Source organism: Trachurus trachurus (assembly GCF_905171665.1).
Source record: "Trachurus trachurus genome assembly, chromosome: 14".
NCBI classification, from domain to species: Eukaryota; Metazoa; Chordata; class Actinopteri; order Carangiformes; family Carangidae; genus Trachurus; species Trachurus trachurus.
Window position 1 is genome coordinate 27396652 of NC_139903.1, and position 23383 is coordinate 27420034.

The 23383-nt window shown below is 42.5% G+C and overlaps 1 protein-coding gene across 2 annotated transcripts in view; it reads right to left on the reverse strand.

The window, feature by feature from the left end:
• LOC310997399 (homeobox protein PKNOX2-like) overlaps positions 1-23383 on the reverse strand; it is a 110391-nt gene that overhangs the window by 73770 nt on the left and 13238 nt on the right. The window contains exons 1-2 of one of the 2 annotated variants that reach the window (XM_083987076.1): positions 16476-16598; positions 9326-9408 (exon numbers count right to left, since the gene is read on the reverse strand). The gene's annotated coding sequence lies outside the window, so the exon portion shown is untranslated. Of the gene's footprint in view, positions 1-9325; positions 9409-16475; positions 16599-23383 lie in introns of those variants that run through there. The other variant, XM_083987075.1, reaches the window with a different exon arrangement.

The window sequence follows — 23383 nt, forward strand, 5'->3', positions numbered from 1 at the left end:
CTACATGAGCTACAGTACACACTGTGTATGATTTGCTATAGGTCATGTTACATGAGCCTCCTCTAAGTTTTACATTATGCTGTTTTACATTTCATAATAGCAGCATCATCAAGCAACAAGAATTATTTCTGTATCTAGCCTTCGACCCAGATGCTGCTTCACAAAATACTGTATTCCATTGCCTTATTGGACTTATTGTGTTTGAGCTGTGTATTCACATCCACCCATCTATGTTTGCCTCTCCCTGTCTCAACGAAGTGTGAAAAGTGTGGGAGGACTTGGACCGGACCGTCCACTCACTTCTGAAATATATAATTTATACAGATCCATTTCTGTTACTTTGCCAAAAAAACCAAGTAGCTGCTTTTAGACGGCTTCCAAGAGCCCGAGACACATAAAAATAACCGCGTTTCATGTTGAGCCGGACAGCCTGAGTGAATTATGCAAACTTATCCATTTATCAGTGTGTATATCCTCACACTATCGCCGTACAGTCAGTCATATTGTCTTTATAATTAGGTAGCAGTCTTCTAGAGGAAGTCTAACCTGTTCTTTTTTCATCAGACTGCCAGGAAAGGGAGCAGGCTAAGTTAGAAATAGTGGTGATTTGGCTCTCCCCCTCCATCTGTTTTGTTTTCCTTCCATCTCCCTCTTTTTGATGAGCTGGGTCTTCAGTCCCCCTTATAAAATCCCATTAGCTCTTAATGAAGTCGGGCTCCTAGCCTCTCGGCCTCACCTCATTTAGCACGATTGTCTGGCGACCATTAGCATGGAGGCAATTACAGCCGCACGACAAGAGTAATTGGAAATGCCGACAGGGACACTGAGAAATGGGAATAAATAAATATAAAAAAAAGAAAAAAAATATTCCAACTAATAAGCCTTCCATTCAGATGGCGGGGATGGAGCCGCATGTGTCTAAGTTAAATCAACATAATTACAATTAGGATTGGTGGGCTAAAGAGCCTGGGTGAGGGAGAAATGGATATGGATGGATTGGAGGACGGTGGTTAAGCACAGAGGTAGCGAGTTGTGGTGGAGGGAAATGTGGGATCACACGGCGACGGTAATAACCAGGAGCAGAAGCGTGACCCCGGATTTGTGTAAAGGGGAGGTCAAAGAGACACAGTCTGCATATCTCAGTTTACCTATAACCTTCTTTGATTACGGGTAGATTTCCCATTCTGTTGCTAAAATAGACCCTTGAATCATTTCATTAGCTCCGATAATCCCATCCTCTCATCCTTACCCATGGTTGGATAGCAAGTGGTCCAATCTTTGCTAAAGATGGTGTGATATTTACCGAGCTCCGCAAAAAAAAGGTTAGGAATTTCAAATGGCTGCCAACAAGACGGGCTAAGCTAAAGTAAGCATTGCTATTGCTATGCAGCAAATACTGCGTTATCAACAACAAGCTGTATCCCAGACATTTTGTTTTAATAACAGCCTCGCAGGACGATCACCCGAGTCAGACGGGACCGGAAATCGCAAAAAAAAAAAAAACTGCAACTCGCCGAGGAGAGAGAGAGAGGAGGGGAGACAGCAAATGAACTTCTCTCAGCGAGCGAGGATAAACGAGGCCCTGGACACCTCACCGCCGGCACTGCACCACCGTCTGATTTCTACTAACATGCTGTGTTTGTGAGATGAATTCCTGTAAAGAATTACAGCAGGTTCTGTTCTTTTCAAGCAGGTTAATAACTACTAATATAATAATGTTGGGCCCTGTGTGTTAGTTAGCAGGATACTAGAGAGTTAGTGTTTCAACAGTGAAACACAGGCTCCTCTGGTCATTGGTCCGACTTGTATCTGATTCTATTTCCAAGGCTCATTTCCATTCACCTTACACTCAACCTTGCAGAAACCTTCTTCAACACTCCTCCTGGCTGTTGAGATGAATACACTTTTTTTTTTTTTTTTCTCATATCTAAGTGGCTGCTAACGTGATGTGATTTGTTTCACATACAGTGCAGTGATGCAGCGTTTAACGACAGGTGCATTCAAACGAAATGGTCGTCATCTCTACCCACTTGAACATTTTGCACACGGCTCACACTGCCGTATGATTTACAATTACAATCACACTGTCCATCATTGGGCTGATGTAGATGTGGATCCAGACACAGATAGAGATCAGGATCTGGCTCTGTCTTGGCAGATGTGTCGTCTCTCTGGTTTCTAGAGTGGATAAGAAACTAGTGTCTGCACAGACAGTACAAGTACAGTGTGACTTAGAAAAATACAGATCAATCTAAGGCCCAATCCCATTGCTCTTTTCTACCCCTAACCCTTGAAAGTCAACCTCTACGAATTGGGACACCCCTTCAACAATCATATACTGTACGTCATCAGTAGTCTCCACTGGCTTTTATGTAAGCAGACGCAACAAGCTTTTGCCAGGAATCCTGCATTCAAAACTGCATACTATACTGCTAATACGTACTGATTTGGTCAAAATGCAGTATGTAGTATGCAGTATGCAAACAGTAGCAAAATCTGCAGTATGCTGAAAAATTCCTGGATGTCGTACTGTTCCGGAAAGTATCTCCAGTATGTATCTGAGCTGCAGTCTACAATGCAATGCGCCCATGACCTCTAACCCTAACCAAAGGCGGTTGTGAAGTGTTGCCGTGTACCGTATGTAACTTAATAAAATAAAATAAAATGTAATGCAGACAGATTAGTTCATTGTAAAACATTTACTTATTGATGTAAATGTGGTGACTTCTGTACATACAGAACCCCGAGGCAGCGCTGCTCCTCTGTCCAATACAGACATGAAGCTTCACTTTTCATTCAAACAAACTAATGCGACTGCCACAATTGTTAGATTTCATCAATGAGACCAACATTTATCTGTTAAAAAGAATTTAACCAGCCGGCGGTAAATCTCTAAAAACCTGCGGGTAAGTTAATTAGCGATCGTTCCCCCCCCCCAGGATGACGACGCAGGCTGACCGGCCGACCAGCTCTGCAGATGGACTGCTGCCTCTGCTGCCTAAACGCGTGGAGCTTCACTCCTCCGAAAAAACATAGGAGCAAACTTCTAAACAGCCGTCATTTGGATAACTAACCACACATTGGGGATTTAAACAGTTACTTTCTCGCATGAAAAATATTAAAATGTAATAAAGTGACGTAATAACGCTACAGTGGGAAATAAAACAGCTTTTCGTTTTACAGCTTCAACTGCTAGTTGGCACGAGATGCATTCTGGGAAACTTGTCATACCCCTCTGTTTGAAGTGTGCCTCTGAAAAATCTTCATTTGAAGGGGTATAAAGCCCTACCACTTACCCCTAACCCTCAGTCCTAACGGGAATTGGGACCCCCCCTACCCTTACATGCGAATGCACAAAACAGAGGAGTATAGGGCTAAGTGGTAGGGCCAAGGAGTGAAATGGGATTCAGCCTAAAACATAAAAGTCAACTTTTTGACCTTCATTTAAAATAAATACAATGTAACAATTACAAATGATACTCTATCATTAACAAAAACATACTGACTTATTTGAAGGTACATGGATTTGATAGAAATAACCTAAATGTTTTATCTGTTGAGAGACATATGAAATATGTGATTTTACTGTTCAGTATGTTTTGGGGAAAAAAGTAAAAGACCATGTTAGTAATTATAATTAGATTAAATGGGGAGCTCACCACTGCTTGAACTAAGTGGACTACTTAAGAAGTTGGGAAGGCTATACCGAAATAACAGCAGGCTTCGGGCTTGGTGCCAGATTGCCATGGCATCTCTTCTGTTCAACCCCCACCCTCGTCGCCCCCCCTTCACCCCGCCCCCACACTCCCACCACTCACAACCACTCTTGCCCCCTTTCCTGCCTCCTAAGCTGAATGACAGGTGGCAGAAACCCGATCAGCATGGGCCTTCATCAAGGAAGCACTCCCGTCTGAAACGGGCACACTGCCCACTCGCCCACCCATGGGCCACGCAGCACAGAGGCTTCGGAGGCCGGATGGGGTGTGTTGATGTGTCTGTGTATGTGTGTGTGTGTGTGTGTATAAATGAGGCAGGGATGTAGGGGGAAAACCGAGAGGTGGCGTTGGCAGAGGGTGTCCAGGGCTCAAATGGGAAACGGGAGGCCGGCTCCCACAATAGTCAGCGCGACGGTCCCAGAGGGTCGTCCACAATAGCAGGGCAGGCGGCTACTGTCAACAATGACCTCCAAGGCCTCGCCGCCCGAAATGAACCGGTCCCACCCTTCATCACTTCCCTTTTAGTGCTGCCACCCAGCTAATGCTGGGATTATTATTAGGGGACGCGTATCAGCAACATGTGTGCGCTCCGTCAGTGAGGCGCTGTCACATGGACTTTCATTCGAGCTTTGTCAGAACCGATTCAGAGCAGTGAATAGAATATTCTTGCTTTGAAGAACAAAAAAATTTAAAGGGATAGTTCAACATTTTTGGCAGATTGGCCCATTGCCATAATCCCTATAGTCATTCAATAGCAGGTTCATTATCTTTAATTGTCGGCGGAGCAGAGCCGCAAGCTGCTCAGAGCTACGCTATACGGAGGCTAATATTTCTTGGTTTCCCTCATCAAACTCATCAAATACACAATCCAACAACTCCAAAACACTCTGGTGGACAAGTTGTGACCTGCACATTCACAACGCTATGAGATAATAACGGAACGTTACGAGATGGAGTTGTTTTCAAGTTAAATTCATGTAAAACTGCTGATGAACCACCCTGTCGGGAGCAGATTTTCTGCAAGCAGTCTCTGCATTTGCCTCTAAAACGTTCCGTTAAGATCTCATAGCGTGGTGAATGTGCAGGTCACAACTTGTCCACAAGAGTGTTTTGGAATTGTTGGATTGTGTATTTGATGCATTTGATGAGGGAAATCAAGAAATCCCATTAGCCTCCATAGCGTAGCTCTGAGCAGCTCACGGCTCTGCTCCGCCGTTCTAAGAATAGCTTGCATCGACAATTAAAGGTAACGAACCTACTTCTAAGACTATAAGGATTATGGCAATGGGCCAATTTGCCAAAATGTTGAACTATCTCTTTAACACCACCAATTAAATGTAAAAACACAATCACTGTAAAAAAAAAAAAAAAAGATGTAACACGGCTCTCCTGACACACTCTGTGGCATCCCGCCCTCGACGGAGACACATCGGGGTGTACAGTACTTGACAGCTACTTCCTGCCCTTCCCGCACCGAATCAGATTTGAAAAGCTATTGGCTATCACGAATGCAGCGGAGCATCTTGGCGCGAAATTGGAAAAATCCGCACAAAGTAACACAGGCCTGTTGTTGTTCAGCCCACAGTCCTTGATCTTCAAGGAAAAGAAGGAGGAAAAAAAAGTTTATTTGTCTAAAATAGCTCTACAAGCAATGGGTTGGAGTGATTGTTAGTGGAAGGGGGAGGGGTGGGGGGGGCAATATAATGGTGGGGGAGGTTGGATGGCTGTGTGTGTGTGTGTGTGTGTGTGTGTGTGTTGGAGGGGGTCTCCAACCAGGAGGAGATTTAATTAGTGAAATCTCATTAAGTCTAACAAAATTAAGCGTAAAACAATCCTTGTTGGGGAATCGTGGTGGAGGGTGTGTTTTTTTTCTTTCTCCTCTTTTTTTTGGGGGTGGGGAGGGAGGACTGGGGCACACTTAGGAGCTGAGGGGACATAGAGACGGGCTGTGCGATTAGTCCGGCCTGTGTGTAGGAAGAGACAAACGTCTTAGTGGGAACCAGACCTCCTCTGGAAACCAACAAGACTCTGCCCGTGTGTGTTCAGATCCCCCGTCGTCCTCGCTCTTATCTTTGTCTCTGGCTTTTTCCAAAACACAAAACCCCCGACTACAGAGGCTAAAACAAAGGATTAAGACGCATATTTTCTGAAAACAACCCTTTAAATGACGGGTTGATGTCGCAAGAGCAGGAACATTCCAGAACAGAACATCACATCCATGTGAATCATAAAGCAGAGAATCAACCAATAATATGATCCTGTATATTCTTATTGATACTGACTCGCAAACATGTGACTGTTGGGATGTCTTTCAGAGAAAAAAAAACTTTAATGACCCTGTGCGAGGTAAACAGCTTTGTCGTCATGGTGAAGCAGCTACTCAACGCTGAACTACGTGGCTAAAGTTTTCAGTGGTTTCAAAGTCTTGGACCTCAACCAGAATGAACCAGTGAAAGAAAGAAAAAAGAAAGAAAAACACAAACCCAAGTATCGGTTACTTTTCGAACAAAAGGACCCGATCCAAAACTGATCCTATAGCACAGTCAGACCCAACCCAGGACGCAGGTAAGACCCTCAGCAAAAACAGATGGTACTGACAGCAGCATTACACATCCAGACAGAACACAGTAAAACAATGTGTTCATAAGAACAGGATGACACACAGACACAGCAGCGCTTCTGTGTCATAGCGAGAGAAGAATGACTCAAACTGGAGAGAGAGAAAGAGACACATGAGACGAAGAAAGAAACTTTGAAAGAGATTTTTCCGGAATCATTCTCGGTTCTGCGGGGACAACCGGAACTTTTTCGCTTCTTCAAATCAATTTTCAATTAGTTGCAAATAAAAGGGGGAGCAGAGGACGTAGAAGTCATTTGGCTCATTTCAGTGAACCAGAGGGACAGGCAGTGTAATATTCAAATGCTGCCAGACAGCCAGCTAATTTCACAACACATCACATCACTCAAACAATGAGAGCGTTACAAAACAACAGCTTGTTACTTCATCCCTGTGTTATTGAGCTGTATTCAAATGACAATAGTGATTATATAGTGGTGGAAAGATTACCAGTTTCGTGTTGAAATTTAAATGATCGCTAATGTTGGCTGATTACTGCGGTTAATTTGGCTCGAGTTAAGATCCAACACCAACCAACCAACCACCATATGACAAACATATTGCATCAACCATGTGACTGCCAGATGTACTGTATGTATGTGGTGAGCATGTGGGTTTGTTAAGTGTCAGTCAAAATAATTTACACCAAAGTTTGTGGCTACAAGCAGTTTTCTTTTAAAAATGAGTGATGCCAGATGTTTGGTTTGGTTGTGTTTTATTACTTTATGAAGATTTGCTGCCAATTTTTGAAAAAGCACGTCATTAGTCATGCTAATTCTGAGCTGTCACTGATTGTACTACATTGCTATAATGTCCCTCGTCCCTGTCTGATCCTTTAAAGCACAGCTTCTGTGTCTTGTAGTCATTATTAAACTGCTGTAAACTACATACACCAGTCAGCCACCCGTCTAATATTGTGTTGGTCCAACAAATTGCTGCACTTTGTGTTCTGACAGCTTTCTATCAGAAGCAGTATGAACTTTCTGCTTCACCACTCTTCCTTCCTTGGACCAACTTTTGATAGATCCTGACCACTGCAGACCTGGGAACAGCCCACAAGAGATGCAGCTGCAGCACATGAGAGACCCAGTCGTCCTTTTAGAACTGGATCAAATCCTTACACTGAACATTTTTCCTGCCTCTATCACGGCCTCTATCACCTGTGAGGACAACATGTTCACCTGCAGCCTGAGATCCAGAAGCCCTGCAGCCAGCATCAGAAGCAGAGGCAGTGCACATGGGGACTGCTGGGCTCACCTGACTCTCAGTTTGTGTTAGTAAACCTTGCCATTAAACCTTTTCCTATTTTTATTAGTGTCTTTGTGTGGGTGTCTGAGGGCCCATTGTTCTGCACCTTGGGGCCAACAAAGCTGGGAACTAATGCTGCGTTTGAGACCAATCAGAACTCAGAATCTCCCAGTTGAAAAATCTGATTTTTGTGCTTCACGTAAGGCATTAAAACATTACAAAGGGCGAAAAATAATGAAACACATTACTTAAAATCGAAGATAAATAACAACACGAATTGACTGTGTTCCACAACATCAGTAGGTAATCTGTAAGCCTAAGTAAATATTGTATATTTCATAACTTTGTAATGCATTTTTGCATTTGAAATGCATTGTAATCAATTTCTTACCATTGAACTACTATTTTCTAACTGGTTCTCGGAGAAGTTGAGAAGATTTTTTTCCTCTGACTTTCCCGAGTGGGAGCTTCTAGTCTCTATGCGGAGCTCTGAAATGAGGTGGCGTTCGATTGCTCTTTTTCAAATAGGAGGTTGGAAAAACCTGAGTTCCGAGTTGTCTTGAATGCAGCATAATAACACTGTCTAATATACCCCACTCGCTAACAGGTGCCATTATGAAGTGTTATTCAGTGTTATTCACTTCACCTGTCAGTGCTCATAATGTTAGGCCTGATCGGTGTATAATATCATACACACTATATATTATATTAAAATGTTATTGTTATAAATAAGACACCTCTTCTACTGCAGGAATGATCTATTTAAAGTGGTAAAATGCCATGCAACAACTATCTCTACATCAAGATTATTTGCATGTGCTACTATGAAAATGAATTGCTTTTGCTAAACCAACATTACCATGAAGCCTCTATTTGTAAATCCAGACGTAATTACTGTATATCTGCACCAATGGTTGCCTGTAATTTACTTGCAAGTAGAGCACTCCACAGTTATCTCACTGCCTCAGTGATTCAGCAGCGGACTTCACCTCACTGAGTGATTTTGTGGGAAGAACTCGAGTTCCAGTCATGGGCAGAAAAACCATTTGGGGGGGGGGGACATTATTAGGGCCGTTCCATCATGGCGATACATTACAGAAGCACTATTCACTCCGAAGTAACACTGGCCCACTCTGAGTCTTTGGAGGCACCAGGTGTCATTAGATAGGGATGGTTGATATCTCATTTAAACCTATTTACGTTTGTTTTGGGTTGCTGCTGCCTACAGTATGCTCCATGAAGAGAACAAACTAAACTAAGTGTAGTGTAAGTGCTGTACATTGTAAGAAAGAAAGGAAATAAAATCTAATTAGCCACATCTTCAGTTCCACTACTGTCAACACAGAATCAGCAAATCGTTATAAAAACACACCTATATAGACTGAAGTTCAGACATTCAGATTCTCCTATAGGAGCTGGATAGATGGAAAGAAAATATGCTCAAGTAAGTGAGTGAACTGATTGTTAGGAGTGAACTGCAGCAGTGTGATCATTAACTGTGTGCTCCTTGAGCATGGCGACGTCTTTATAGCATGAATTAAATGAAATCACGGATCGGTACTAGCCTGTGAGGAAACAGATTAGCTCCACCAGATATGCTGTTATACTGAAAATCTGCACATTCTGTTCATCTAACACATCCTTGAAACCAAACACACACACACACACACAGCTTTCTAAATGACATACACACACAACCAGGGGCTGCGTCATATGTTTCTTAGGAAGGCGAGTGACAACTTACAGTTAGCTTGCCCACAGCAACGCAGCAGCTTTCAGTGTTGTTGTTCTTCTCCGTCGCCCAGTGTCCGGCTCTCCACACAAAGCCTGTTGACAGATGACAAAGGTGTAAAAATGTATGCAATTTAATTAAGTCCTCATTATTACTGAAAGGGACATTAAAAAGGATGGCACGCGAAAGGTCAGCAACAAAATGTCACGGTGATGAAGGAGATGGTCAACCACTTCTTTTGTTTTACTGGAAAGGCAGATATCGCATGGTGACCACCGCTCAACCTGTGCAGCTCTTTGTTGAGGTGCAGGAAATATTAACGTGTGTTAAATATTTCAGATTTACACACTGTCTTCAGCTCCAGGTGATGTGAAGACACTGCATATCAAGATCAAGATCAAGATACATGTTATTGTCCCAGAAGGGAAATTGGTCTCGGGCAACATACTGTTAGCTGTGCAAGTGTAAAATATAGACATACACTACACATTACACAAGACAGAGATATGTTAAAAACAAGACACTGACATGGTTATCACACAATCAGTACAACTGGTTCAAGCGATAAATAAATTAGCTAAAAAAAAAAAAAAATAAAATTGTGCTAGGTTGGACGGTAAGAGCTAAAAATCCAACTGAAAACAATAGCGCAAATAAAAAAAGCACAACATACATATCTATGATGTGAGTGTAAATCTTTTCTATCATCACCGAAAGAGAAGAGATAAGTCTTCTTTTCACCTCACAACCACAGGCACATCACTACCCTGAAGCTTTGGTGCACATGGATACAGCATAGCTTATAACCAGGGATTCCAGATGTTATAGCATGATAACCACAGGACTTGTGTCAACCATATAACAAAAAAACTATAGACTTCAGCATGAGGGAACTAGAAACTAAAATGCAGCTAATTTCCATGTCTGAGAACTCACTGATGTGACAGTGTATAATACTGCTGTCCAGTCTGATTGCCTATATATGATGACTGCCCACAAAAAAGTAACTTCTGCCCAGAGCTTCTTAGTGTTTTGCTGGGAGAATGTGGTGAATAGAATTTAAGATCCTTTCAAAAATGTTTTCAAGGTCAAGAAAAGAAACAGAAACACTCACTTCAACTTTTTTGAAATGACAGAGCAGCACGAACCCTAAATATCCACTGCTGTAAAAGTAGCTGAAAGCTGAACTCATGGAGTAGCTCTGAACAAAATATTGGACATCACAGTGAAAATATATTTAACATGAACTGTTGATTGATTAACTTCACTGAAAAATATTGAATAGTTCATTGAACATGATAAGTCTGAAGTATCAAGTACACTTTTTTCAAAATAATAAAAGCTTAATTCATTAGTTTGTTGTTGCCTTATGACATTTGTTGTATTTTTGACTGACAGTTATTTTTATGTAACGCTCCATCCCTGCAAACAAACGGCTTTTGATTGGAACGTTCGCTGCTGTAGGTGAAAACAGCAGGTTAGAGCGCTGCTGCATGCGACTCCGACTCCGGCTCCTCCGAGGCAATTGAGTGTCTGTCCGTGTCTGAGCCACATGGAGCACAGCGCTGCAGAGAGAGTTATGGCGCACATGCAAAAGATTTAAGTTCAATCAAGCATTCAGGGCTGGACACCTGATCTTTCACTTAAAGCTCCTCCAGAACAGTGGGAGTGTGGTTGGGCCTCACAGCGGGCCGCCTATACCTCCAGCAATCTGCTAACACAGAGCCTCTGAAGGGATGGTATTTACCCAGTCCTGCACTGCTCAGTGGGGACTACTGTGTGTGCGGTAGGTGGTTACTACCAGAGGCCCTGTGTGTGGATGGGGGATAGGAATGAAGGCAGTGGAGACTCAGCGAGGAGAGAGAGAGAAAGAGAGAGAAATTTTTTCTCTCTGGGTTTTGTTTTTTCTGAATCAGAATTAGAGTCAGAATAGCTTTTATTGCCGCAAGGAATTCAATAGTTGTATTTGTGCAAAGAAGAAGGAAAAAAAGAGTACGGAGGTGGTTTAATAAGCACAAAAATACGATGACAGAGTAAATATGAAAAAATGAAAAATAAAGAAGATTATATATTAAAGGAATATACAGTGGCAAGAAAAAATATGTGCATCATTTGGAATAACCCAGTTTTCTGCATTAATTGGACATAAATAGGGATCTGATCTACATATGAGTCACAAGTAAAGACAAACACGATGTGCTTTACCTAATACCACACAAACAATTATAACATTTAATGCCATTACTGACCATAAAAAGTCAATGCTGGTGGAATAAGTAAGTGAACTCTTAGGCTATGGGAAAAACTACTTGAAGTCCAAACAATGAAGCTAGATAGGGTCAAGGTGTAGAGCCACTTCGACCTATAAAAACAACACACTCAAACTTTTTGGAGTTTGTTATTCACAAGAAGCATCTGCTGATGTGAGCCATGCCTCGCAGATCAGAGATCACTGTTGAGCTGCATGAAGCTGGAAGAGGTTACAGAGTCGTCTCAAAGACTTTAGGATTCACCAGTCCACAGTCAGACAAACTGTCTATAAATGGAGACCATTTAGTATTGTTGCTACTCTCCTGTAAAGAATCACCTTGTTGTTTACAACTACTTCCAGGTAGAAAACCAGCATGTAATTTGAATGAGAACAATTGTAACAAACAAGAGTTTAGCTATAGGCTATAGGCTATATCATGTTTTTCACGCCACTATCACCATTTGGACAAATCTGAAACGATTGAAGAAACATTAGGCTACTATTTCTTGTTTTGTGTTACTATGTGTGGTATTTATTCAGTTTGGGGGAATCAGTGTCTAGAAAGCATCAGTGGCTGCAGCTGACAGGGACAGCTAACGGCGGTAGCTAAGCTATCGGCTGTAGCAACGCTAACGGCAGTAGCAAAGCTAACATCAGGACGTCAACTATTAAAACTCTCACGCTGTCTGACATGACATGAAACTACTCCAGTTAGCTCAATCATGTTATAACTAAGATATCTGCTGGGAAAAAAAATTCTTTCATGGCCGTTTATTGAGTCACTGAGTTATTTAAGTTAAACAGCTAACGGTTAGCCCTGCCAATGTACGATAACCATGACTAATTTCAAAAACGTGCACACAGAAATAGTCGGCTAATGTTTGTCCAACCATTGGTTTATAGACTTTACAGACCTCAGATTAGACTAAACGGTGATATAGTAACGTGAAAAATACGAAATAACGAAACTCTCGTCCGTCATATCGTTCTCATGCTGGTATTCGGAAGTCAAGGTGATTCGTTCTATCACCCAGCCAAGGTGACACCAAAGGCACAACACAGGATGTTCGGTGAAGTAATTAGAAAGAACCCTAGAGTAACAGCTCCAGACTTGAAGACCCCACTGGAACTGGTTCACTTCTCTCTTCATGAGTTGAACAGGCATGGTCCTAACCCTAACCCAAAACATATCAGTGCATGAAGTTTGCCAAAGAGCACAATGGACAATTGACTTGATACACACACAATGCTACTGGTAAAAGGTTTTGTTGACTGATGAAACTAAGATTGAATTGTTTGGGAGGGGTTCATTAATGCATAAAACTAAGTACTTCCAGAGGGGTTTCTCATACTTTTTTCTTGCTACTATGCCCACAATATATAAATAGAACAGTGGGGTATGTATAGGAATGTACAACTGGACAGTGGACATAATGTTTTAGAGTTTTAAACACCAGTAAGTTGATATTCTGTCCCACTATATTGATCATTGTGTTAAAACTACACTAAATCATGTGAGATGTACAAAATAAACGTTAGTTGGATGGTCATTGATGCTGCCATTGTTTTCAAAAGGCTGTACTGTAAAAGTTATTACTGGCATTAAGTGTCTGCTATTTTTCATGCTCTCAGATGGCAGCTGCTGCTGAGGATGATATGATCTAATTCCACCATTTTAATTATTCATTAGAGCACATAAATATATCAAACATATTTGATGTGATGGAGTGTTTATCCACTCAGTTCTTCCACATCATAATTTAAATAAATGCTCTTTATTTGAGGCGGAACGCAGCTGTAGCGTTGGTCAAACCTGCATTTAATATCTCAATGATAAAAAGATCTAAAGCTTGTCGCTGTGAAAGAAAGTATATGTTAATGATTGTAAAAAATTTTAAAAAAAGAGCTCAAAGGCCAGGAAAACGAAGAGATCTTTAGGATGTAGGTTGAGTTTCCCTTCCAAACAGCCCCCTCAGACCAGGGAGAGATTTGGTTGAGAGCATTTCTTAGGTTTCTTTCAGCCACAAAGAAAACATTTTAGCCTCTCAGTAATCCTTCCCGAAGCCCTCCCTAAGCTCCAAGGGCCCTTCCTCCCTCGGTCATCCCTCCAGCCCCGTCTGGGATCCTGGAGGATCGTCTCTGTATACCGAAGCCCGACACACACACACACTCGACACATATATACACACTCACACACATTCACCATCTCTCCATGACCCCTCTGGGACCCAGCTGACCTTCCTGTTGACGTCAAAGTAAATCAGAGCGGGAGCCGGTGCAGCGAGGGGCTCCACCCAGGGGGCTGGAGGTCTAATCACTGTGTTCCTCACAAAAGCCACAGAGGAAACATTAGCATTCCTCAATCTGCCCACCATCGCTCACACACTGCCGCCTCTGCATGTGTACACAGGTACACACACATACACACAGTCAGCAGCACAGGGAAGGAACTTGTATTATACTTTATTTATCTTCATCCTCCTGCTACTTTATACAGTGACTCATTCAAGAGGGAGATATCCTATACCTCTGAATCCGCTGCATTCATCTGACACCTATTGCTGTTTTGCAGATTAATCGTGCAGATTCTTTATGGATCAAGGTCTTTATTGCCTCACAAATGAGGATCTCCTGCCTTTATGTCACTGTGAATTTAAATATTCATGATCTGGACCTAGACATAATAATTAACGCTTGTCGGAAAGTTTCAACATTTCAAGTAAATGAGAAAATAATCAGTGAATTCTCCACGAGTGGGAGGATGAGACCTCTCTCTCTCTCAGGTTCCTACACTGCAGCTTTAATGTGGCTGAAGGAATTGGAAGTGGCGGAGGCAGCACCGCTCCCCGGACAAGTTGTGCTTCCTCGCAAAATGATTGTTTTATTGTTGCGCCGTGTACAACATTTGCTCATATCAATAATGGGATATGCTCCAGTGCAGTCAGGCAACCCCCTCAGAGAGAGAACCTAGGCTCATTCCACTCATTTGATTTTTTTTTCCACCGCTCGCATTTGTGGCAAAGCAGGTTCGCAAAGGGAGACGCGGGCGTGATAGAATATTCACCACCTCCTGCCTCAACTTTCTCCCTCTTGATCGTATATGCGGGGTGGCGTATAGGCCTATACAGCGGGACATGTGACTCCAGATGGACGTCTTTAAGACTTCCCGGATCTTCCTCCTCCTCCATTTTTTTTTATTTGTGGCGGGCAGGAGTTTTGGGGTCAAGGTGCGAAGGCAGGAGGACCGAGAGACCCCGCAATTTCCCACAATCCCTCCACTGCTACAGCCCCCCAGCTGTTCGAGGGGCTTCCATAACAACAGCTGCGCAGAGGTTTAGTGGTTCACGTTGCCATGACAACAGCAGGATCAATTGGCATGCACAGACTCAGTGCTAATAGCGAAAGTGACATTATGCCATAATTTAATTTCAATATAACACAGGCAGGTTTTTTCTTTCTTTTTTCTTTTTTTTTATACAGCTCTAAGATTCAGGAGGACATAAAAAAAGGAGGCAAATAATTAATTTTGCATGATGATGATAATGTGAATGGCTCCTGAGCCCCCAAAACTAGAACCAATCTCCCACGCATATTGACAAACCAAAAAAACCCTGCAACCTCACACTTCAGATTCATTCTCTGGCAGTGTGGATTAACTCAGTACAGAGTGAGACTGTTTCCGAGCTCATACAATAGAGGAGCTAAATAAGTCCTCATGCCCGGCAGCTGGATGTGCCACAGATCACTGACCGGCAGGATGTGCAACAATCAGAAATATTTCTGCTCTCCTGACAAACAGGATATCAGGTCACTTGGCTACCTTAACAGTGAGGAACGGGACGCCGCAGGGGGGGATTTACACTATTGTACCAGAAGCAACCTCAGCTGTACTTGATGTTTACACATGTGGGACAATAGACTCTCAGGTGGCGCGTCGCAAGCCGAGCCCCCCCCCCCCCCCCCCCCCCAAACGCGGTTAAAGGGATAGTTCACCCAAAATTCAAATTTCACTCATCTATTCACCCTCATGTCGACTAAGGGCTGGGAGAAGTTTCAGAGTCCTCCGTGGCTTCTCTGAGTTACAGGGGGTCTCGGCGTAGCAGTGCATGTCCATATAACGGTTGCAAATGGATACCAACTGTCTTCGTAACAAAAAGACACACCAAAAAACATCCAAATACCTCCATACTGCTCGTCTGTAATGTCCGTCTTGTATTGAAGCCCCGACATGAGAAATTGTTCCGAAAAAAATTAAATAAGTCTATATTTTAAGCTTGTTTTGTAGCAGAAGCTCCCAGTGTCTCGCTGCTCTTCCTGTGTCAGTGCAAATCGCTCGTGAGTTGCACTGACCGGCGGAACAATTTCTCATGTCGGGGCTTCAATACAAGAGGGACATTACAGACGAGCACTATGGAGGTATTTGGATGTTTTTTGGTGTGTATTTTTGGACGAAGAAAGTTGGTATCCATTGACAACCATTATATGGACAAATACTGCTGCGCAGACCCCCCCGTAACTCAGAGAAGGGACGGAGGACTCTGAAAATTCTCACAGCTCTTAGTCGACATGAGGGTGAGTAGATAATGAGTGAAATTAGAATTTTGGGTGAACTATCCCTTTAAAAGTGAACCCCCCCCCCCCCCCCCCCTCTGTACATTTAACAGATATTAAAAGCTTTAGTTCCTGCGGCCATGATCCGGCCGGCCCAAAACTTCAACCACTTGAGGTTAATTCCCTGCGAATTATAAGGGGGGCTCACGGTGACAATGGCAGGTATTCCCACAGGGGTAACCTGAGCAGGCGCGGCGTCACCGCGGGTTTAAGCCCAACGTTTAACGAGCGGGCAGCTGACACAGACAGCTGTGCGAGACAAAACACAGCGCAAACACACACACACACACATCCACACACCAGCGCCGGGTCCAGCTGCTACATCAAACTTCTAGCGTGACACAAGGTTCTCTAACTTTTTAGGGCTCCGCGCGACTAAACGGCTCTTACTTGATATTTGACATTGATAATTCCTTCCCTGTCTCTCAGAATATGATAGCCCCCATAACCCCCCACCCCACTCTGTGAACGGTGGGGGAGGGATTGCTAAAAATACCCATGTCGTGATGAGTCAGGATGAATAGCGCAAACAAGAAAGAGACCAGTCTAATTTCCTCCAGACTTGTGGAAAAGAAGTTGGGTGCCACCAGTGGATTCTTCTATTTAATGAATCAAGCTGCATCAAGAGGAGAGAAGAAAGCAATGTGCAGACTGCTGGGATAAAAGGAGATTATCCAAATGGAGGTTAATGATGTGAAAAAGAATCGCAGATTTAAAGAGAATGTAGGTGCGGGGACATAAAAGTGTTTTGTGCTGAGATGTTTTGGGGCGTTCACTGACACTGAATTGCTCAATACTGAGTAAAACTTCACTGTAGGCCTACATGTGGTATAATGGAGTTAATCATACTATAGACATGTTAGCTCAAGCCTGTTCAATTCAGCATGATTGCCCAAATTACATTTTCCTCATTTTACAGTACAGGTCCTGTATTTCATCCTATAGCTCCCCAAATGCAGTAAATGTGACAGCTATAGGGGCCTTTGGACTCTGCTGAGGTTCTTGCATCCATGTGCTCTTTCACTTACACAACAACAAGGCAACTACAGGGATCTGGCCTCAGCAGGCAGGAGTATGCTACTCATTTTTAGAGATGAGGCTGGTGTTGGTAAGTACCAACTGCCTTCCTTTGTGAGTAGCTAATCATATCAAATGTGCAGTCAAAAGGGAAAATATCAAATAATTGCTTCTCAACTTCAGATATTGCACAGTTAATACAAAGGAAAATACATGAATGCCGTCAACTACTGTAGGAGCAGAATTAAAAGACTGAGCTGCTTTCGCCATCTTGGCAGTATCTGACTCTGACTCCCAGCTAATCCAAAATGGGCAAAGTGGAGGGGCGTGTGTGGAGCCAAGGCTTGTGGCAGATGATCCACTCACCCACCTGTCACAGCTGTGAGCCTTAAAGGTGTTATGTGTAAGATCATGCTACTTGCTCCACCTTCACGTGGGGCAGCATTTCACCTCCATGCCTGCATCAAGTTAGTAAATCATACTGTTGATCTCACTGTGCTTTTTAAAATGTATTATTGTCCATTTAATGTTGGTATTGTTAAAAGAGTGGATAGCACTGAAGCAAACATGGCTACAGCAGTGAGAGGAAGAGACGATGACATCTTAAAAAGGCAGAATCAGAAAATATCAGAAAAAAGTTTATTGTCAGGTTGGTTTTCACTGGACACGGGTACAGTTCACAAGGAACGAGAAGAATGAAAAGGTAAAATACTGCAATAGTTAAAAGGATAAAATAGACACATGTAGGCTATATGAGAAATAAAACAATGAAAAAGATGCTCCATAAAAACACTATAAGAGTTTTAGAATGACTAAACTCCTGCCAGGATGTGCTAAAGTTCACAATATGGACATGATCTGCTCTGTACAGTGACAACAGCCCAAGGTGTTAGTGTGATGTGTTTGCTGATGGTTGATGAGAGCAGACACAGAAGAAGAAGCAGGTGCTGGTCTATCACTGAGGACGACTGGACTGGAACTCTGGTCCTGATGCAGAAAAAAACATGACAGGACAAACTGTTTAGATCACACAAGCTCTATATTCAAACATGTCAGATCTGTTATCTGTTGAATCAGTAAGTATAGATTTGAATATGACTATTGACAGGAATATGCAGAGACATACAGAATGTGAAGACTAGTAGCAGTCTGACTATCACAGTCTGTTTGTGTGGTGTGTAAAAGTGACGAATGTAGTTTCAGTCACTGTGTGTGTGTGTCCACTCTGTGCTGTTGGTGTTGGTGGGAAAGGTGGAGGTGCAGTCTGTACTGGATCAGCTTCTGATAAACACAGAGGTGAAGCTGAAGTCTCCTCTACATGTTCAGGTCTGGTGAACTTTCAATCCTGTCTGATCTCATCACAGTAAACAGTTTATAACATGATTAAGTGATCAATATGTATTCACTCAAGTTATAAATCAGTTATTAACTTAGTCTAAAGTTACTGATGTAACCATGCAGCTGAGCAACAGTCCATACATGCGTATACATCCAAACCATACATTTATAACACTTGAAATATGTGGCCTTTACAGTTTGTCATTTAGCGTTGCTGATTTTCACTAAAGAGCCAAAGTTAGAAGTTACTCACCAGTCTGAAGCTCTGGATGTAGGGTCTTCATACAGATCTGAGACTGTGGAGGAAGTTTTTTAAATGCGCGCCGCGAGTATAATCTCCACGTCCATGGAGGTGGAAGAGCTTGAGCTTGAGAAGGAGAAACTTGAAAAGCAAACTTTGTGGCGACGGTGAGTCACCCATCAAAGATCCCAGGATTATCCACGATGTGCATATGCGGGGGTCAGGAAAACGTCGGCTCTAGAAAAACAACGGGTGGTCGCCGGGCTATAGGTTCCTGAGACAACAGCTTGCTGCCACCACAAGCGGCGTGTTTGCGTGATGGATGCAATATCAGTTCTGAGATGAAGGGAGAGTTATCGTTCTACTTGATAACTATTTTTATCCTCAGCTGGTCAAGCTCCTGTTGCCTTTGTCCTCATGGCTGCCTGCGTTACTTGGAATCACTTAATCGTTTGATTTATTGACAGGAGACGCGGGTGTTGTTGTGAAAAACACAGTAGTTAATGCTCACCTAAATGACTAATGGAATCCATTATGTGCACAGCAAGTATATCAGAGCAGAGGTGGAGTAAACACTCACTCTTTTCTTTTTTTTTAATTGAACAACTTTTTTAACTGGCACAAGCTCAATCAGCTAATGAAATGTTGTCTTGGTGATCACACAGACTTGCGTTGTGCGTCTCCTCTTGTGCAGGGATGTGTGGACAACTACAGACAGAACCGACACAGTATGGCTACATTAGTAAACCAGTAAGTTAACAATAGCCGCCGCTGAACGCTGCAGGTGCTGTCTGTCCAGGACTGATTGAAATCAATATCGTTTGATCAACTGACAAAGAACATCTGCAATTAGAGGTCAACACAAGGTGACATTTTAAGAATTATAATCAATACTGCATTCATTGTGAGATATTTTATAGTCATCCAAACAAACAAAAAAGAAAACCATTAGCAGAGAGACTGGAAGCCATTATGTCTTGTCCTGTATGGTGTGCAGATGGTGGGAGAAGCCATGCTGGATTCCCTTTGTGTTGGGGGTGGACAGGCAATTGTTTTATTAAACGAAATAGATTGTGGTTCCACAAATGAAGATGAAGGTGTATTGACTGATTTCCAAATGTCAACCGCACTTTGAGGATCATAAATGGTCCATCAGTGAAGATGAAAAGACAGAAACCATCATTTCATTCATCCTTCACTCTTCTATCAGTTTGTTTAGAGTCACTTCCACAGAGCTGCTAGCTAGCTATGCTACAGTATGTTTTCCTAGCCTAGCCTGTTAGCTTAGCCTGGCCTGCCTGCTCTGCAGCTTCTCCTCTGACTGGATGTTGTGGCTCCACTTGTTCAACACAAGTCAGTAAATGTGTGTAAACAGGAATAAAATGTGACAAACTTTACATTGAGTTTGAAATTAAAGCAGAAGTAAGCGATCCGGTGGTTTTGGCTAACTTCCTGTCAGCCGATGGAGTTAGCAGTCCCCGCCCTCGTCCCTACGTCACCACATTCACGCACATCCCTTGGCTGCACACACAGAGAGGACCGCCCCTTTATGCCGTTCTCTCTCCTCATTGGATAAAGGTTGTAGGATACAAGGAAAGTTTTCTCCTCGGCTTACAGCAGAGCAGAGTGACTGACTGACCCGTGTTTCAGACCAAACACTCTATATAAGTGATTGCTGTCGGAAGATAGAACTATTTAAGACTTATATTAACACAAATATTCCTCTTACTTCTGCTTTAAACTAAAGTTAGCGTTCTGGTACGTAAACAAACCTGACCTCGACAGCAACATGGCCGGCGACCCAGTGACATCACCAGCAGGTCTGAAGATGTGAGGCTGTGGCTGTGTCCAAAATCTCTCACGACACACTGTATAGTGGACACGCTAGTGATGTCTGAATGTATAGTGCAAATTAATAGGCTATACTTTATGTTTATAATCCCACAGTGCAGCATCAAAAGTATGTATCGGTGTACAACCGATGGTCACTCAAGCAATATAACATAATACATTGTTGTGGTTACACTGCAGACAATTATCGATCTGGCACATTTTAATCGTACCACAGTAATGACACAATTAAATGTCCAGTGTGTAATATGCAGGTAAAAGTGTTCAGATTCTAGTTTGCAGCGCTCACTCACTAGATTCATGGGTAGTGTATTCAGATTTTGCCAATAAACCTTGCCAATTATTACACACTGGACCTTTAACTGCGCAGTGAAGTGGTGTCTGAAAGTGTTCGTTTTTTTTTTTCATTTCACCAATGAGTTCACCACAGTATAGAATCCCAGATAGTAAGTAGGGAGTAGTAAATGAGTGACACATTTTGGCCTGTGTCAGACTTAAATACATGAAGACAATGAAGAGCTGGACAGGAGCAAAGCTAATTATACAGAAGAACAAGAAGAAGCAGAGTGGACCTGTTCATACACAGTGTATAGCCGCTGCGGTACAACACACATTACACCTACTACATTATTCATTGAGACGCTCGTCTAAAGTGTTGCTGATGTTAAATAGAAAGTGCATTAACATAACTGCTTCAGGTCCATTTGTAATGTAAACATTAATGTGTTAACAATGCTTCCAGTTAGAGGTTCACTTCAGAACTGACAATCTTATTTATATCATACAAGTATTAATATTGTACCTGAATATTATTATTTTTTGTGTAATAGTTTTATGATATGTTATTGTTGTTACCACATTTTTAAATCTTATTATTCCCCTTTAAAATGTAATGTAGTCTGGTTACTACACTTTGACTGACCTACTTTCTATACACTACCTTTACTTGCACTACTGTAGAGTAAAATTTCTTTCAAGCACCTGATACTTGTACTTAAGTACAGTTTTCCAGGACTCTTTCTATCCCTGCTCTTCAGTGCACTACAGTCTCCTCTACTAGCTATGTCTAAACTGTGAGCATAAGTGTGTGAAACTTATCCACTACAGTCGCACAGTGGAACAAAACTGTGTCTACAGCGTGTACGCTACTTTCCGCTGACAATTCTGGAGTGTGTTGCATTTTATAGAGGGGCAGAGAGAACATTGTGCGATGTTACACCTCAGTAACTACACAAAATATATCTCTGATTCATATTGTAGATCGCTGCTGAAATACAAATTCAGCAAGCGCTCCTCGCTGTGTAGAGTAAACTACTTATTGTGTGCTGTGTGAGGGGGAGCCAACCTGGGAACAAAGAACTAATTTTGAACACAGTCGATGCTCTTGATCTTCACTGTGACATCCATTCTAGTTGTTTCCATTTTGGTATCGTATTTTATATAGCTATCAGTTGTTAAATATATAAAAAAACACAATGCATTTGAACACTGTTTGATTGTGTGGGCATGAAGCAGACCGGGTAGGCCTGGAAGATGGAAACACAATGGACTTGGCAGCGCCGGCCCAGGCAGAACAGACAGTGAGGAATTCCCCATCAGTGTCTGAAGTGAGCGAACTTGCTTTTTTTTTCTTTTTCTCTCCCCCTCCCTGACTCTTCCCTCCTGGTGGGAGTCCAAATGAAGAAACTTAACTCTTTCGCTGACACACGCTCTATATCTGCTTCAGCTGTTTCTTCGCCACAGTAAAAAGTCCCTCATAATAACGCATTACATCCCCGCGGACCGAGCCTTGGAGGGATCTAACTGATGGCACAGGTATCAGCTATGCATTTCCACACATTAGAGATGCATGGCTTCTTTCTTTCACAGGGGCCCCTCAGCTCTGCATCCAGGTGGTTAAAGACAAAGTGCTTTTCAAAGTCCATTTCCCAGGACGGAGCAGTAGCAGTATGTCACTGCGCTGAGATGGAGAGAGACACAAACACACGGGCTTCTGGGAGAAAAACAAAACGACAAATACTCAGACTATATAGTCTCAATCAATGTTTCCCCCCCTCTTTCTTTGTATTCACAGTCTCACACACACACATATAGAAGTAGGCCTCCTGTGGAGTAGTTGTCTTATAGGCAGGTATGTCTCACATTCACAGTCCAACTTACAGAGCCTTCCTATAGCCACAACTCTCACAGAGACACCTCCACACCTCTGTGAGCCCTCAGCGGAAAAATTGGCCCATTTCTCAACTTAAATAGATGAACCGTGTTTCCCTGATGAATCTCTCCCGGACTTACATGATAATAATCAACTGACCTAAGGTCTAATTAAGAAGCAAGGAACTGGAGGTGATTTATGACTCTAATTCACCAAAAGGTGATGCAGATATAAATCGAGTCTAAGACAGGAGGATGCCTCCGTGGTTTTTAAAGGCTCTCAGTCCAAATCTTTCATTTTCTCTGGCAGTGTAATCTCCACATCCCACAGCTGTTTACATGTGATCAACTTCTCAACAAAAATGGTTAATCAAAGCCCTCACTATAGATTTCTGTTCCCTGCATTCATTATGGACTTTTTTTTTTTTTGTTAATGCCTATAGGGACTGAATGAACAAATGAGGACTGCTCCTTCTTCTTGTACTGCTCATGGAGCTGATTAAAAACTTTCTGTCCAATACATCTGTGCTTGTATAAGACAAACTGCCTGAAGCTGATTGGATTGGATGTTACTGAGCTGGACACCTCAGTAGTGCTGAGGACATTTTGT